The 16,705-nt window shown below is 37.2% G+C and overlaps 1 protein-coding gene across 3 annotated transcripts in view; it reads right to left on the reverse strand.

The window, feature by feature from the left end:
* GABRA3 (gamma-aminobutyric acid type A receptor subunit alpha3) overlaps positions 1–16,705 on the reverse strand; it is a 288,046-nt gene that overhangs the window by 267,215 nt on the left and 4,126 nt on the right. The window contains exon 1 of one of the 3 annotated variants that reach the window (XM_054472831.2): positions 14,491–14,668. The exons of 1 other annotated variant lie outside the window; for it this stretch is intronic. The gene's annotated coding sequence lies outside the window, so the exon portion shown is untranslated. Of the gene's footprint in view, positions 1–13,943; positions 13,983–14,490; positions 14,669–16,705 lie in introns of those variants that run through there. One more of the 3 variants, XM_054472830.2, reaches the window with a different exon arrangement.

Here is a 16,705-nt window from a genome sequence, read left to right on the forward strand (position 1 = left end):
ACAATGCTTTACTTCAAGATTTACTAACATGCTATTGCAGTTGCTCAACCTCAACAATATTAACATTTTGGGGCAGAGCAATACTTTATTGTTTGGGTAGCTGCCTGGCCTCTACCCACAATATGCCAGGAGCATGTCCCTCCATTTGTGGTAACCAAAAATGTCTCCAGACATTGCCAAATGTCCCTGGGGGGAATATTGCCCCAGTTGTGAACCACTGAATTATAATAATTGATGCAGCATGTTAGTTTCAAGGTTACACAAACAGATCAAATAAACAGAATAGAGTCCAGAAGTAGATCCATCCATACACAGTCAGTTGATTTTGGACAAGGGTGCCATGGTAATTCAATGGGCAAAACATACTCTTGTCAACAAATGGGGCTGGAAAAATTGGACATACATACAGAAAAATATATTATATATGCCTGGAACATTACCTTGCTCCAAAGACAAAAGTCATCTAAACATGCACCAAAGACATAAATCAAAGAACAGAAACTATAAAACTCTAGAACAAAACAAGAGAGAATTATTTTGAACTTAATTAATTCAAAGACTTCTTAGAATACAAAAGGTACAAGTCATAATAGAAAACCCATTAAGAAAATGAAAAGACAAGCCACAGAAGGGCAGAAAATACTTCCAAAACACATATCTTTTAAAGAATTTGTATTATATTTAATATTATATATTGTATTATAGAATGACCCAATAATAAGAACACAAACATCCCAATTTTAAAATGGGCAAACGATTTGAATGGACATTTCTCCAAATGAGATACACAGATGGCTAATAAGCACATGAGAAAATGTTCAGTATCATTAGTCATAGGAAAATGCAAATTAAACCACAATGAGCTACCACTACATACTCACTGGAAAGACTGACAAGGCAGGATACAAGACTAATCTTCAAAAGTCAATAGCATTCCTATATACCAACAATGAACAACTGGAATTTGAAATGTAAAATACACTATTTATGTTACCACCAAAATCTGAAATGCTTAGGTATAAATCTAACAAAATATGTATATGATATCTTTAAGGAGACTATAAAACTCTGATAAGAGAAATCAAAGAAGATCTAAATACATGGAGAAATATTCCATGGTCATGAATAGGAAGACTCAGTATTGTTGGATAGGAAGGTTCATTATTGGTAAGGTCAGTTCTTCTCAACTGATATATACATTCAATGCAGTCCCAACCAAAATCCCAACAATTTATTTTCTAGATATCAATAAACAGATTCTGGAGTTTATATAGGAAGACAAAAGACCCAGAATAGTAAACACAATACTAAAGAATAGGAATAAAGTTAGAGGACTGACACTACCTGACAGGAAACAAGGCAGTGTAGTGTTGGTAAACAAATAGATGAATACGTCAGTGGAACAGAATAGAGACCCCAGAAATAGATAGACCCACATGAATATAGTCAACTGATCCTTGACAAAGAAGCAAAGGTAATATAAGGGATAAATGATAGTCTTTTCAACAAGTGGTGCTGGAATAACTGGTCATCCACTTGCAGAAAAAAGATGAATCTTGACAAAGACCTTACATTCTTAACAAAAATTAACTCAACATGGGTCATAGCCAGTAAAATACAAAACCAAAAAAGTCCTAGAAGATAAAATAGGAGAAAAAAAAGAACGATCCATGAAAGTAAAAACAGATAAATTGACCTTCATTAAAATTTAAGATCTTTGCTCTGTGAAATGCACTGTTAAGAGTATGAAAATACATGCCATAGACTAGGAGAAAATATTTGCAAAACATATATCTGGTACAGAACTTATATTGAAAATATATAAAGGACTCTTACACTGAACAATAAGAAAACAGCCCAGTTAAAAATGGGCAAAAGAACTGAAGAGACAGCTCAGCAAAAAAGATAAGATTGCAAATAAGCATGCAAAAAGATGCTCAACTCGTATGTCGCTAGGGAATTGAACACTACAACAACAATGAAGTATCACTATACACCTATTAGAATGTCCAAAATCCAAAATGTAGACAACACCAAATGCTAGTAAACATGTGGAGCAACAGGAATGCTCATTTATTGCTGATGGCAGTGCAAAATGATATAGACACTTTGGAAGACAGTCAGACAGTTTCTTACAAAGCTAAACATAGTTTTACCATATGATCCAGCAATTGCACTCCTCGGTATTTACCCAAATGAGTTGAAAACTTATATCCACACAAAAACCTGCTCACAAACACTTATAGCAGCTTTATTCATAATTGCCAAAACTTGGAAGTAACCAAGATGTCCTTCAGTAGGTGAATGGATAAATAAACTGTGATCCAGCCTATGTGTCTATCCACACAATTGAATATTATTCAGCAATAAAAAGAAATGAGTTATCAAGCCATGATAATACATGGAAAAATCTTAAATACATATTGCTAAGTGAAAGAAGCCAGTCTTAAAAGCTACATACTGTAAAATTTCAACTATATGACATTTTGGAAAAGGCAAAACATTAAAGAGAGTGAAAAGATCAGTGGTTGCTAGAGGTTCAGGCTGGAGGGAGGGATGAACAGGTATATAACAGGAGATTTTTAGGGCAGAGAAACTATTCTATATTATACAATAATGGTGGATATATGTTATACATTGTCAAAATTCATAGAACTGTACAACACAAAGAGTGTACACAAATGCAAGCTATAGACGTGAGTTAATAATAATATATCAATATCAGTTTATCAGTTGTAACAAATGTACCACATTAAAGACGTTAATAATAAGGGAAACTGGGGTAAAGGGATGGGGTAACTCCATTTAATTTTTTTGTAAATCCGAAACTGTTCTAAAATAAAGTTTATTATTATTATTTTTTGTTTTTGAGATGAAGTCTCGCTCTGTCACCCAGGCTGGAGTGCAGTGGCACGATCTCAGCTCAGTGCAAACTCCACCTCCCAGTTTCAAGTGATTTGATTCTCCTGCCTCAGTCTCCCAAGTAGCTGAGATTACAGACGCCTGCCACCACACCAGGCTAATTTTTGTATTTTTAGTAGAGACGGGGTTTCACCATGTTGGCCAGGCTGGTCTCGAACTCCTGACCTCAAGTGATTGACCTGCCACGGCCTCCAAAGCACTGGGATTACAGGCATGAGCCACCACGCCTGGTCTAGTTTTTTAAAGACTGAAAATACCAAGTGGTGGTGGGGATAATGAGCAGCTGAGACTCTTAGACACTGCCGGTGGGAATGCGAAATTATATAGCCACTTTGGAGAACAGCTTGACAATTTCTTATAAAGTTAGACATTTACTTTGCATATAACCCCAGAGGTCCCCTTCTAGGTATTTACCTAGCATAAGTAAAAATATATGTGAAGCAAAAACCTGTACAAGAACATTTATAACAGCATTGCGACATGGCTAAATAGTGGGAAAAAAACAAATGTCCCTAAACTGTTGAATGAATAAATTACTCAGCAATAATAAACAATAAACAATAATGAAAATATGCAAAAACATGGATGAATCCTAAAAGTAAGTGCTAATTAGAAGAAGCCAGACACAAAAGACTACATACCAATGTTTCCATTGATGTGATAGCATAAAAGAAACAACCCTTTGAGGACAGTAAACCTAAGACCTAAAACCACAAAACTCCTAGAAGAAAACCTAGGCAATACCATTCAGAACATAGGCATGGGCAAAGACTTCATGTCTAAAACACCAAAAGCAATGGCAACAAAAGCCAAAATTGACAAAGGGGATCTAATTAAACTAAAGAGCTTCTGCATAGCAAAAGAGACTATCATCAGAGCGAACAGGCAACCTACAGAATGGGAGAAAATTTTTGCAATCTATCCAACTGACAAAAGGCTAATATCCAGAATCTACAAAGAACTTAAACAAATTTACAAGAAAAAAAAACCCCATCAAAAAGTGGGCGAAGGATATGAACATGCACTTCTCAAAAGAAAACATTTATGCAGCCAACAAACATATGAAAGAAAGCTCATCATCGCTGCTCATTAGAGAAATGCAAATCAAAACCACAATGAGATACCATCTCACGCCAGTTAGAATGGCAATCATTAAAAAGTCAAGAAACAACAGATGCTGGAGAGGATGTGGAGAAATAGGTATGCTTTACACTGTTGGTGGGAGTGTAAATTAGTTCAACCGTTGTGGAAGACAGTGTGGCAATTCCTCAAGGATCTAGAACTAGAAATACCATTTGACCCAGCCATCCCATTACTGGCTATATATCCAAAGGATTATAAATCATGCTACTATAAAGACACATGTACACGTATGTTTATTGTGGCACTGTTCACAAAGACTTGGAACCAACCCAAATGTCCATCAGTGATAGACTGGATAAAGAAAATGTGGCACATATACACCACGGAATACTATGCAGCCATAAAAAAGGATGAGTTCATGTCCTTTGCAGGAACATGGATGAAGCTGGAAACCATCATTCTCAGCGAACTAACACAAGAACAGAAAACCAAACACTGCATGTTCTCACTCATTAGTGGGAGCTGAACAATGAGAACACATGGACACAGGGAGGGGAACATCACACACTGGGGCCTGTCAGGGGGTGGGAGGCTAGAGGAGGGATAGCATTAGGAGAAATACCTAATGCATGTGACAGGTTGATGGGTGCAGCAAACCACCATGGCACACGTATATCTCTGTAACAAAACTGCACGTTCTGCACATGTACCTCAGACTTATAGTATAATAAAAAAAAAGAAAAAGAAAACAGATAGATGGTTTCCTGGAACTGTAGGTAGAAGAAAAAAACTGGCTGCAAAGGGGCCCAAAAGAACCTGTTATAGCAGGGGAAATTTTCTCTATCCTTATTGTGGTGGCAGTGGTGGTAGTGGTTACACAATCATATACATGTGTCAGAACTTAAACTGTACACTTACAAAGGGTAAGTTTTATTTTATGCTAATTATACATTAATAAATCTGACTAAAAAATAAAGTTGCCTGGGACTAAATCTAGTATGTAAGAATATTATCAATAAATTTACCAACCTTCACCAAAGGTTGCAAAAAGTCCTGAATAAATGCCAAGATATAACATATTCATGAATAGGAAATCTCTGTCAAAAGGATGTCAGTTCTTCTTCAGATCATTCTACAGATTCAATATAATTTCAAGAAAAACAAACATTATTTTCTTGTAATTTGATAATTTCATTTTAAAATTAAGGTAAGTGAGGAAAGGACCAAAAATAAGATAATCCAGAAAAAACAAGAAAAGTGGTGTGAGTGTGGATGAAGGCAGTAAACAGTAACTTGACTTTACAAATATCAAATTCATTATAAAGCATTTGTAAGTAAAACAACACAAGTGTAGACAAAAAGATTAATGAAACACAATAGAGAGCCTAGAAATAGACTCAAACATGTATAAAAATTAGGCAATGTGGTGGAGTTTGTGTTCTAAACTAGTTGTGTATAAATGATATTTAAAACAAATAGCATTTTACATGGAAAAAAAACTGCTTAATATTTTACATCACATACAAGAATAAATTCCAGATGGATTAAAGAACTAAGTGTAAAGAAAATTTCTTGAACTCTTCAACAAAATTTTGGAGAACATTTTTTATGATCATAGCATCAGGAATATCTCTTAAAGCATGATACAAAAAGCACAATTCATGGAGGAAAAGATTGATAAACCTGACATGAAAATTTAAAACTTCTGTAATGATAAAGGACCCCATAAACAAAATAGAAAGCGAAGTAACATTATGGAAGCAGATATATGCTATATATATCACAAATAATTAGTATCCAGAATATATAAATAAGTCTTACGAATCAGTAAGAAGAAGCAACTGAATAGAAAATTAAGCAAATGTGAGTGGCCCTGAAGTGTCATGTTTGGAAGGATGTGGAAAGGAATGAAACGGGGGCTAGACACAAAGAAAGTTAAAGTTTATATATAATGTTTTATTTATTTTATTAAAACGTATCAAAAGCCAAAACGACAAAATGCTAACAGTTGTTCACTCTGAGTGGTATATATGTGGTTACTTGTTCACTGTTTTGAAAGATTCTCTGAGTTTCCCTTAAATTTCCAAAATAAAAAAAGGGGAAAAAAACAAGAAAATCACTTGTAAACTATACATTTATAATAATAAATTTCAGCAAAGTGAAAAAATAGAAGTTAAAATCATAAATACTAATTTTCTGCATCATCAATTAGCAGAAATAATGGTAGAAAGATCCCCTTCACAAAATTAAGAGCATAAAATAAATGTTACTGCTACCCATTCTATACAGATAAATTTAGGCTTAGAGAGACTACACAGCTAGTAAGTAGAAGAGCTGAGGTAATAAAAATTATTTTAAAGCTACAATAATATTTAAACTTTGTAACTAGGACAAGAAGAGACAGACTAAAAGAAATGAAGAATAGATAAATTCCAAACAGAATCTATTATATATTACAATTTGTATATATTACAGAACAGTGAGAATGAATGAATTATTCAGTGTTTGGTGCTATGAAACAATTGGCAGGGAAAACAATTTAGAAAATTACCTCACACTACATAGCAAAATAAATTCCAGAGGGATTAAACATAAGCAATAAAAACTAAAACAAAATTCATTTAAGCACTTATCTAATTTTGAATGAGGAAGAAATTCTTAAACACGAATTCATCAGAAGAAATTACAAATGAAAAGATAAATACAATTACATAAAATTAAGATTACTATGCATAAAAGTCAATTTAAAATGTAAACTTTTAAATGTAAACATTTAAAATGTAAGTGGGAGAATATTTTCCCTACATTTGACAGAAAGAGGTCTAATGGGTCAACTAATATATATTGCCCATACAGATTTTAAAAAATGTAAGTTCTTAATGGAACGTGTACAAAGATCATAAATAGATGTTTATAGAAAGGAAACAAAATTAATCAAGAAATATAAAAAAGTATTCAATCTCATTATAATAAAAGAAACACATATTAAAACAGTAAGGTACCATTTTGCCCCTATCAGATCGGTAAAAATTTTAAAAGAATGACAATAGCCAGCACTGTCATAGGTGTGTGAGCAGTAATCAACAATCTTACACAGTATAGTGGAACACCTTCACATATATATCAAGAGCCTTTAAAACGTTAGTATCTTCAGGCCCAGTAACGTCTTTCATAAAAACTCATCTTAATACTTCATTCAACAAATATTTAGTAAGTATCTACAATATGTCAGACCTTACTGTAGGTTCTAGGGGATACAAGAGTGAACAAAATGGAGAAAAAAATCCCCGTGCTTGAGGGACTTACACCCTAAAACAGGAATCCAAACAATAGATGTAATGTATCTAGTCTATTAGGTGATGACACAAACCAAAGGTTTAAAAAAGTAAAGCAAGAAAGGGGAAGAGTGAGTGTTGGAAAAGATGGGTTTCCATTTTTATGTGAGATGATTTAGAATTCCAGTGTGACATTTGAATAAAGACCTAAAAAAGGTGAGGTTCAAAGAAGCAAAAATAATTTAAATGATCAATATGTGATCTGTCATACAATTATGGTAGAAATTGAAAACTGAAAAGTATGCAGATACTAAAAATTGTTTGAAGGCTGCTGAACGATGTGAGCAAATGCTCACAATATAATACCAATGAAAAACCCAGATCAAAAATAGTACATATAAGATGTGATCCCGATTATATAAACACAGAAACACATCTGAAAGGAAATACCGCAAGGTATCTCTGGACTAGGGATTTAGAGGTGATTTTTTTTTTAAATGTCTCTTCATTTTCAAAATTTTCCGTCATGCGGTTGTTTTACTTTTATAATCAGGAAAAAACAATTTAATGGTAGATATTACAATCTTAAGGTATATCAGAAAATATACACAATTTTTTAAATGGAAGTGCTAGCCATCCATGCTTAAAGTGCTGGGTCCCGTTTTGGACATCATATATTAAGAGGGATACTGAAGACAGAAGTGTCTACTGTATAAGTTTCTCAAAATATATATCACATAAGCTCAAGAACTAGCAATATATAGACTGAAGAAAAGATGAGAAGAACAACCGTGGTTAAACATTTGAATGGCCACTACAAGGAAGGGGAACAGCAATCACACAGTATTGCTGTTGCTCCAAGGTGCAAGACCAATAGGTTGAATTCAGAAGATAGATTGCAGGTCAGTATGAAGAATAACTTGCTAACAACCAAGCTGTCTGTTATCTGGTGGTGTTAAGCAACCTTTCCTGAAACCATTCACACTGAAAACAGATGACCATATGTACTGGGTGATAAGACTGCCATTACATGATTGTTAAGGGCCCTGCCATTTCTGAACTCCTCTTTTACTATTTTGAAAAGTTATTTCATGCTATGGTCACTTACATAATTCCATCTCCATCCACCTCCCCTTCCCTTAAAAAATATATATAATACTTGTGTTTTTTAAGAAATCAGTTTTTAAAGAGAAAAGTACCCTTCAAAATATATGTCCTGGAGATTTTTATTCCCCCTTCTGTGTATATTCAGGAGACATATTTTGTGCAGACATCAATATGTTTAAAATCATGCTTTTAAGTATAAAAATGCTTTTATATTACCAACTAGTATTTCCCTTCACATATATCTTCCCCCCAGGAAGAGACTACCTGGACCATTACATTTCAGAACGAGATAATCACCTGGTGTGTATTTAACAGTATTATGCCCCATCTTATTCTCAGTGACTTTAGTTTATTTCAAACCAGCAGTAATAGAAATATCACCTAATATCCAACTTTACTATATATTTTACAATATAGTCAGTTCTTTCCTTAACTCTCAGGACAGTCACAATTTCAGTCACCTCAGGAATAAAACAAGGAAGGTGCATTTCAATGACCTCTTCCAAAGTCTGTGAATACTTCCACCAAAATTATCAACCTTCAGAATTCTGTATAAAGTTATTAGTGTTGCTTACATAAGTGAGCAAACCTGAGCTACCTGCACAGAACCATGATAACACAATACAGAGCAGAACATGAACTATAGAACCTTACAGCTTGGAGGGTCTTTCTAAATATCTTAATGGATTCATGTCAGTCACCCTATTCAAAACCCTTTTCCAAACCTCCCCCCACCTTATTTTACAGTTATAGAAACAGGCTCAAACAAGACAAGTGATATGTGACAACAAACCGAGTATCCAAGTCAGGACTAGGCTATCAGAAATCCCATTTTAAGAGGGATTTTTAATATCAAATTCTTCATATTTTTTATCAAGTGCCTCTTCCTATAAATTGCTGAATTGAGAGAGTTGGAGGACCTGGGAAAGGCACTGGGTCTTTGTGAGTTTCAGTTAAGCTACGTGACATATAACCTAGTTTTTAAGTAAGTCACTGCTCCTGTGGCCATGAGCCTGGAGGGACCCTTACCTTCCCTTACTATTGCAGCACAATTATCTGCCAAACATTTGCAGAATGGGTATGCATCATCCAACTGAAGTGTTGGTAAGCACTGTGACCATCAGAGTGGGAAGGACTGTTATAAACCAGATATCATCTATCACTACTCAACTCTGCTGTGAAGTTTAATAATGGTGACCACACCTTTCTTCTTAAAGCGGTACATTTTCCTCTACATATGAATCACAATTTATGACTACATGTTCAGTGGTTTGTCGAATAATGTCTATCTCACCATCTAAACCATGAGCCCAGGATGGCAACAACTTTGTCTGTTTTGCTCACCATTATATTCTCCATACCTAGTAAATGTTATGCATGCAAATAAATTAGAAGGTGCCTCTCCTCTCTTGGCACCTTCATAACACTGTACTCTTCTAATTTTCCTTCCATATCCCTGACTTTTTCTCCTTTGTAGCCTTCACATAAGGTTCATCGTTTTCCCCCATATCCTAAAAAAAAAAAAAAAAGCATTCTTCAAAGTACCACCCCTGAATCTCTTTTATTCTATTTCAAGTATTGAGAGGCAATGACTCTCAAATCACTCTCTCCAATGGACTTCTTTCCAGAGTTCCAATCCCATATTTTCAAATGTGCTCAGTACCTTTTACTGGGCTGCAACACTATTACTACCTGTGTGGCCTCAGGCAAATCAAGTCACTCACCCTGTCAAGATGGGTTTGCTCATCCATAAAATGAGGGAGTTGCATCTCCTTTGCATATAAAGTCCTAATTTTCCCATCTAGCATTCAGTATGATTTACAGTCAAGCCCTCCACCTATCTTGCCAAACACATCTCACATAAGTATTTCTGCATACACTTTACTCCAACACAACTAGCCTCTGAATAGAATACCTTTCCCATCCCCTAATTCTGCATACTCAAAGTTTGTCTAATCTTCGAAGCTCATTTCAAATGCCACTTCCAGGAAGGTGTCTTTGATCTCCTTAAAGCCCTTTGCTTCTCTTTTATGGGTGTAGATCTCATCTCCTAATACTATAGTTGTTTGTCTATTTCTTCTCTTTCCTACTTGACTGTGTCATCTTGGAGGGCAGAGGCTATTCTTAAATAATCCTGTATCTCACACATTATCTTTGGTTCATCATAGGCACTTAGTAACCTTATATTGAATAGATTCCATTTAAGCCATGTCAGTTATCCTGCTCAAAGCCCTTTAATCAGTCCCACTCTTTCTAGAATAAAGACCAACAGCCTTATAGTGGCCCACTCCAGCAATCCCTTCAAAACAAAATTGAGATACCAAGTAACCCTCTGAAGTAGTCAAGTTGGCTTTCTAGCCACTGTAAGAAATTTTTAAAATGAGATGAATCCTGTTTCCCCAATGCAGAAGAAAGCCCAAATTACCTTTCCTTTATTGAATGTATGGCCCCACAACTAATGTCAAATGGTTCATTCATTTATTTAAAAAACATCTGTTAAGCACCTACTCTATGTCATATACTAGGCTAATGGCTAACGGTATAATAAACTGAACTGATACAGCCCTTCACCCACTTGGAATATATAACTGAAAGTGTAATTTGTAGAAACTCTAAGGAAATTAAGAGTTTTAAGAAAAAACAAACATTTTATCTGTCACAACACACGAACAATGCAACTTTGTGTAAATGTTAAATTCTTCATTAAAGGAGATTATTTAACTGTAGGATAAAAGATCACGACAGGTGATTTAGAAATTAAAGCTGGGTCTAATTTGGGCCTCTTAAATTAGATGGGCAGGTAGCCTAGACCAGTGCACTCAAAATGTAGCCTGCCAAATCAGTGCCTGTCTGTGAACTTTTATTACCAGGCAGTAAGGACCAAAGTACAGAAGTCAAGAGTAAGCACTTAGAAAATGTTACAGCAATTTGAAAAAATCATTTTATGTCTGTAGAATCTAATAATACAAATGTGGGCTTAGCTTTTGTATGTCTTTTCTTTCATTTTCTAGTAATTCATGGTTAATTTATTTTACTAAATTAACAGTCTTCTGTGATGGATTAGGAAAAAAACAAACAAACAACAACAGCAAACGTTTTCCTTCACTAGGGGAGTTTGACCAGTACTCTACTAGAGCTTTGCTACTTGAAGTGTGGTCACTGGAACAGCAGTTTCAGGATCACCTAATAGCTTGCTAAAATGCAAAATCCAAGGCCCCTACCACAGACTCTCTGAATCACAATTCGCATTTTAACAAGATTCTCAGGAGATATTTTCACACATTAAAGGTTGAGAAGCACTGGCCTAACGATTTCCGAAGCCTCTCATAACTCTGAAATCTTATAATTTACTTCAGATAGAGAATTTCAGAGTTGAAAGACCCTCAGAGATACAGTCCATCTCAACATCTTATAGATGGAAAAACTGAGGCACACGGAGGGGAAGTCATATGTCCAAGATAATTGGCAAATCATCTAGAGCTAGGAATGGAACCCAAATTTGCTAACAGCCAAGTCAGTGTTCCATTCTAGCAACCACATACTCAGCCCTTTCCACCCAGTGCCACTGTATTGTATCCCCTCAGTGATGTAATTATTCCTAAGGTGTTTTCTGATAAAACAGTTTATTCTTCTGCCTTCTGTATACTGTATGAACCTTGAACTACCACTATTTCAAATGTGGTACTTTTCTTTATGAAATTAGAAAATTTCATAATTTTCTTTATGAAAATTCTTGCCACTCAAATCTTCCCACACGCCTATTGTCTGGATGCCATATAGACATTCTGGGGGCTTTAGAAGGACTAGTACTAACCAATTTCTGGTCTTTAGGAATATGAAAGCGACCTTCCTTGCTCCCATCAGTCCAGTTGACACCAGATAGCAAGCTCATCCAAGGAAGAGAATACACACTATCAGGGCTGCTCTAGAAAACTCCGTACGGTCAATTTGTGGCTAACAAAACAAGTGGGCTATTAGGCCATATTAAGAATAGTCTAATTTCCAGCATGAAGTAAATGATAATCCTTTACTCTGTGGTCTTATTGGATCCAAGGGTTAAGAGGGAGGCATGATTGCTGTCTTCAACTAACTGAAGAACTATTATTAAGAAAAAGCAAATTTGTTCCAGATAGTCCCAAAGAACCAATGAATATAAGTTACTGGGAAACAGACTTTGGCTTATGATGGCGAATACTTTCTGACAATCAGAGTTGCTCAATGACACAAAGAGCCACCTAATGAGCTCTCTATCACTGCAGGGAGTTCAAATAGAAATCAGTCAACAAATTGGATGCTTAGGATAAATTCAAGAACTGAGTAGAGAAATAAAGCTTAATGAATGACCTTTTGGGCTCCTTCCAGTTCCAAGGTTTCAGTATTCTAAAAATTTCAGCACAGAATAACTCCAAATGCTCAGGAAATAAGAATAAGGTCTGTTTTTAAAAGGTGCAGTTTGGAGCATGTTGGGTGGATGAGGCTATAAAAAGTGAAGTACGATTTTCAAGGAAAGCAAGCTGACCAATGAAAGTCTTTTGGGCAGCCTCTTCCGGAAATCCAGGTGAAGCCTGGCTCCAGGCTAAGTTCCTGTTACTCTACACAAAAGCCAGGCCACTACTTTCCAAAAAACCTTGCCAAGCCACTCTGTACCTATTGTTATCTACACTTGCCTAACAGACAAAGGTGCAAAATTCTCCCCAAGAAGGCAGTAGTGCTTCATGGTTAAGACCATGGATTCTGGAACCAGGTTGCCAGTTTAATTTCCAACTGGGACATTTAATTGCTCTGTAATCTTCGATAAGTTACTTAACCTCTCTGTGCCTCAGTTTTGTCAGTAAACCAAAGATAATAATAGTGTCTGTTATTCAATGCACTATTCTGCTACAATAATTTAATGAAGTAATACACACTAAACACTCAGCCCGGAATCCAAAATATACTACATACTCAATAATTTTAGCAATTAGTATTAGAGATGTCATAATTACTACCACAGGCACAACAGTGTCACTCACTTAGAAAGCTCCCATCAAACAATTAGATCCCTTCCCCTACCAGTTCAGAAGGGCTATACTACAAGAGCCTCAATCAGTCTTTGCATAGCTCCAGACAACCAGAACTTGCTGACTCTCAATAAGCCAAACTACTCATGCTAGTAATCCTACCTCATCACCCTGCTTTCCATAAATCCAACAGCCACCCTTCCCCCAGTCCTCTTGCCCATGCCACCCACGCCACAGCCACAGTCAGAGGAGCAACAAACTGGGAGGCCAGTTCCAGACAAACCATCAGGTGTTTCCTCCCTTCCAAGGACACGGCTGGACTTAACATGATGCCTGAGTGAGATGGGGTGGGGTATCTCAATCTCTGATCTAGGATGTCAGCTCCATTACCTGGAATTGAGGGTGGGCAAGCAATGGAGCTTCTCACCGGGAAACAAGGCAAACCTCCCAAGTTTGTGGAGGAAGTCAGGCCCAACCCCACAGTGAGCCCCTCAAAGGAAGGGGGAAGGGCTCAATCTGCTTTAGAGGAAGCAGTTATTTACAACTTTCTACTCACTTGCATGTGGGGGAGGTAATGGGGAGATGGGGAAAGAGGCTGCAAGGTACCCTCCTTCTTTCTTATTTCCAGCAGTGAGAAGCAGCTGCGGAGAAAGAGTTAAAGAAGGGAGAAAGCTCCAGCCATTACTCCATCCCTGGTGCCTAGAGCTGTCTGGGGGGTCATGACAGTGCTGTCTGCTTTGGCTAGGGGCCACTCCGTGGCTTTCTGCAGCAGCTGCTGGGGCCCCCCAAGCAATTTGCAAGGTCAATGCTGACCTGCTTCCAAAGAGGAACAAAACAATTCACTGACAATGAAGCAAATCACACATATACCACATCGCAACCCCCCTTCCTCAAATCGGGTTTTACCCCAGTGTCTCCCTGCTCAGATGCCGCCTCTGGGCTTCCACCAGCCCCACTGGGGAACCCAGGATAGCATCACAGCTGCAGAGCATGCCTCGCCTCCCGGCCAACCCAAGGAGACTCTCAGTACGGGGGAGAGATGCTATCGCTAAAGGAGACCTGAGCTTGGGGGAGGGGGAAGAAGGAACATCAATGTTTCTTACCGAGCTCTACAGTCTGAGCGGAGAGGAGAGAAGGATGAATGAACTGAAACAAGTTGGAGGTTGAGCCCTGACAGAGCTCGGCTTCTGGCTTCTTCTTCTCTCTCTGGGTCTCTCTCCTGGTCCCTCTCTCGGTCTGTCTCTCTGGTTTGCTCGCTAGCTTGCGCGCGCTCACGCTCTCTCTCTCTATCTGCCTCCCTCCCTCTCTGTCAGTTTCTCCCTCCCCTCCTCCCCTCCCCTTCTCCCCTCCCCCTTTGCTGGCTTTAGGTTCACCACTGGTGCTTAGCACGCGGCTGTGCTGGGGCTCTGAATACAGCACTGCAAGGCTTTAGATGTGGTTGTTTTACGAAATACTAAAGTAGTATTTTATTCCTTAAGGCATCCAACAGAGAAATAGAGGGAAGCCCAGAGAGAAAGGGAGGAGCAGAGGAAGCAAAGGGAAGAGAAAGAGAGCAAAAGGGTAAGAGCGAATAGGAGGATAAAGGAAGTATGGGTTACTGTAGCTGATGATGTGTGATGCTTACTTGCTGCTCCGAGACTGAAGAGTGAGCTTCCTCCTTTTTCCCTCTGTCTCCCTTATATCCTTATGGGCGTGCCTTCTAACCCAGGCTGCAAATAAAGGTTTGACAATCCTGTCTGTTCAGATTCCATCTCTGGGGACAATAATGAGCTAGAAAAATGTACATCAAAGGGGTTGTCATTCATACTCCACTAAGAAGAAAGAGTTCCGCCACATTGATCCCCTGTTGACCTAACTTCCACCCCCACCCTCAACCAAGTAGAGGTGCAGACCCAATTCAAAACTGTCAGTTCTAGCTTCCCTGTAGGCAAGACAGACAAGCAGCAGAACCACAATGCTTTCTTTTCAAAAATTCCAAAGGGAATATAGATGTATGTAATTGTGTGAGCCTATATATAAGTTTGCACAAGGGCTCAAAGTATAAAAGAATTATATTCCCATTGGGTCAAAAGAAAAAAAGCAACCTAGGCAAAGCACAGTAACAATGCAGCATAGGGTGGAAAAAGACCTAGGCTAAAAATAAAATAAAGTAACTTGAGTTTGAATTCTGCCTCTGAAAATTGCTGTGTTGCTTTCAACGAGTTCTTCAATCTGGCCCTCAATATCTTCAATGACCAAATGAATGGTAATGGAAATAGATGATCTTAAAAGACCCTTCCAGAACTAACAGCCTAGGAATCTAAAGACAGGAAAATTCCAGGTAAAGGAGAAGTTGGCCCTTAGAAAATAAAAACTAAACTGCCAAATTTCAAAAGTTCTCCAAAGGTGAGTCCCCAAATGGGACTCCAAATCACATTGATTCAACATTCCATCTTTCATGTTTCAGGGATAATACCAATATAAGCACGTGAGTAAAGAGCGGTTCCTATCAAAGAATTCAGCATCTGCTTACATATAATGACTAGTATAAAAGTTTTCTTAGTCAAACTCTTCGTATTGTGATTTCTAGTCCTGTTAGAAAAATTCAGAGGGCATCTAACTGAAAGTGAGTTATATAGTGTGTTTAAGTATACTAGTGTCAATATACATACAGTGACTGGGACATAATAGGCATTTACAATGTTGCCCATAGTGTGCCATTTCTATTTAAACTACCATCCTGTTGGTTTTTTTCCCCAAATTTCTAATGCTCTCTACTCCTGCCAAATGAAGTACATGTGCTACACTCCTATACATCTTCAAAAGCATGTGTCCATACATTGAGTAGAAGATAGATAGGTACTCGTAAGCTTAGAGTCACTGAGCTAAAGGGACCCATAAAGATAACCATGTCATTGTACAGAAAAAGAAACTAGACTAAATAGAAAATATAATTCACACAAGGTCATAGTGAGTCAGTGGCAGAATCAAGGCCAGTACTCAGGTTGCTGACTGCAGGTACAGTATTTTTGTCTACAAAATTAACATGTAACTTGCACATAAAGCAAGTGTGTATGTGAGCATAAAGCTATAAATACTTTTTCCTGCATAGGTACCCATTTTTATTTGTAGATTTGTTTGCATAAATGTCCATTGGATTTAATAGATTAGTATACTGGCAAAAATAAATATTATGAACTGGCATAAGGTTGCTGTATTAGTTTTCTAGGGCTGCCATAACAAATTACCATAAATTCAGTAGCTTAAAACAACAGAAATTTATTGTCTCACAGTTCTGAAGGCCAGAAGTCTAAAATCGAGATGCCGGCAGGGCCAAAC

The sequence above is a fragment of the Pongo pygmaeus genome, chromosome X (genome assembly GCF_028885625.2).
Source record: "Pongo pygmaeus isolate AG05252 chromosome X, NHGRI_mPonPyg2-v2.0_pri, whole genome shotgun sequence".
Taxonomy (NCBI): Eukaryota; Metazoa; Chordata; class Mammalia; order Primates; family Hominidae; genus Pongo; species Pongo pygmaeus.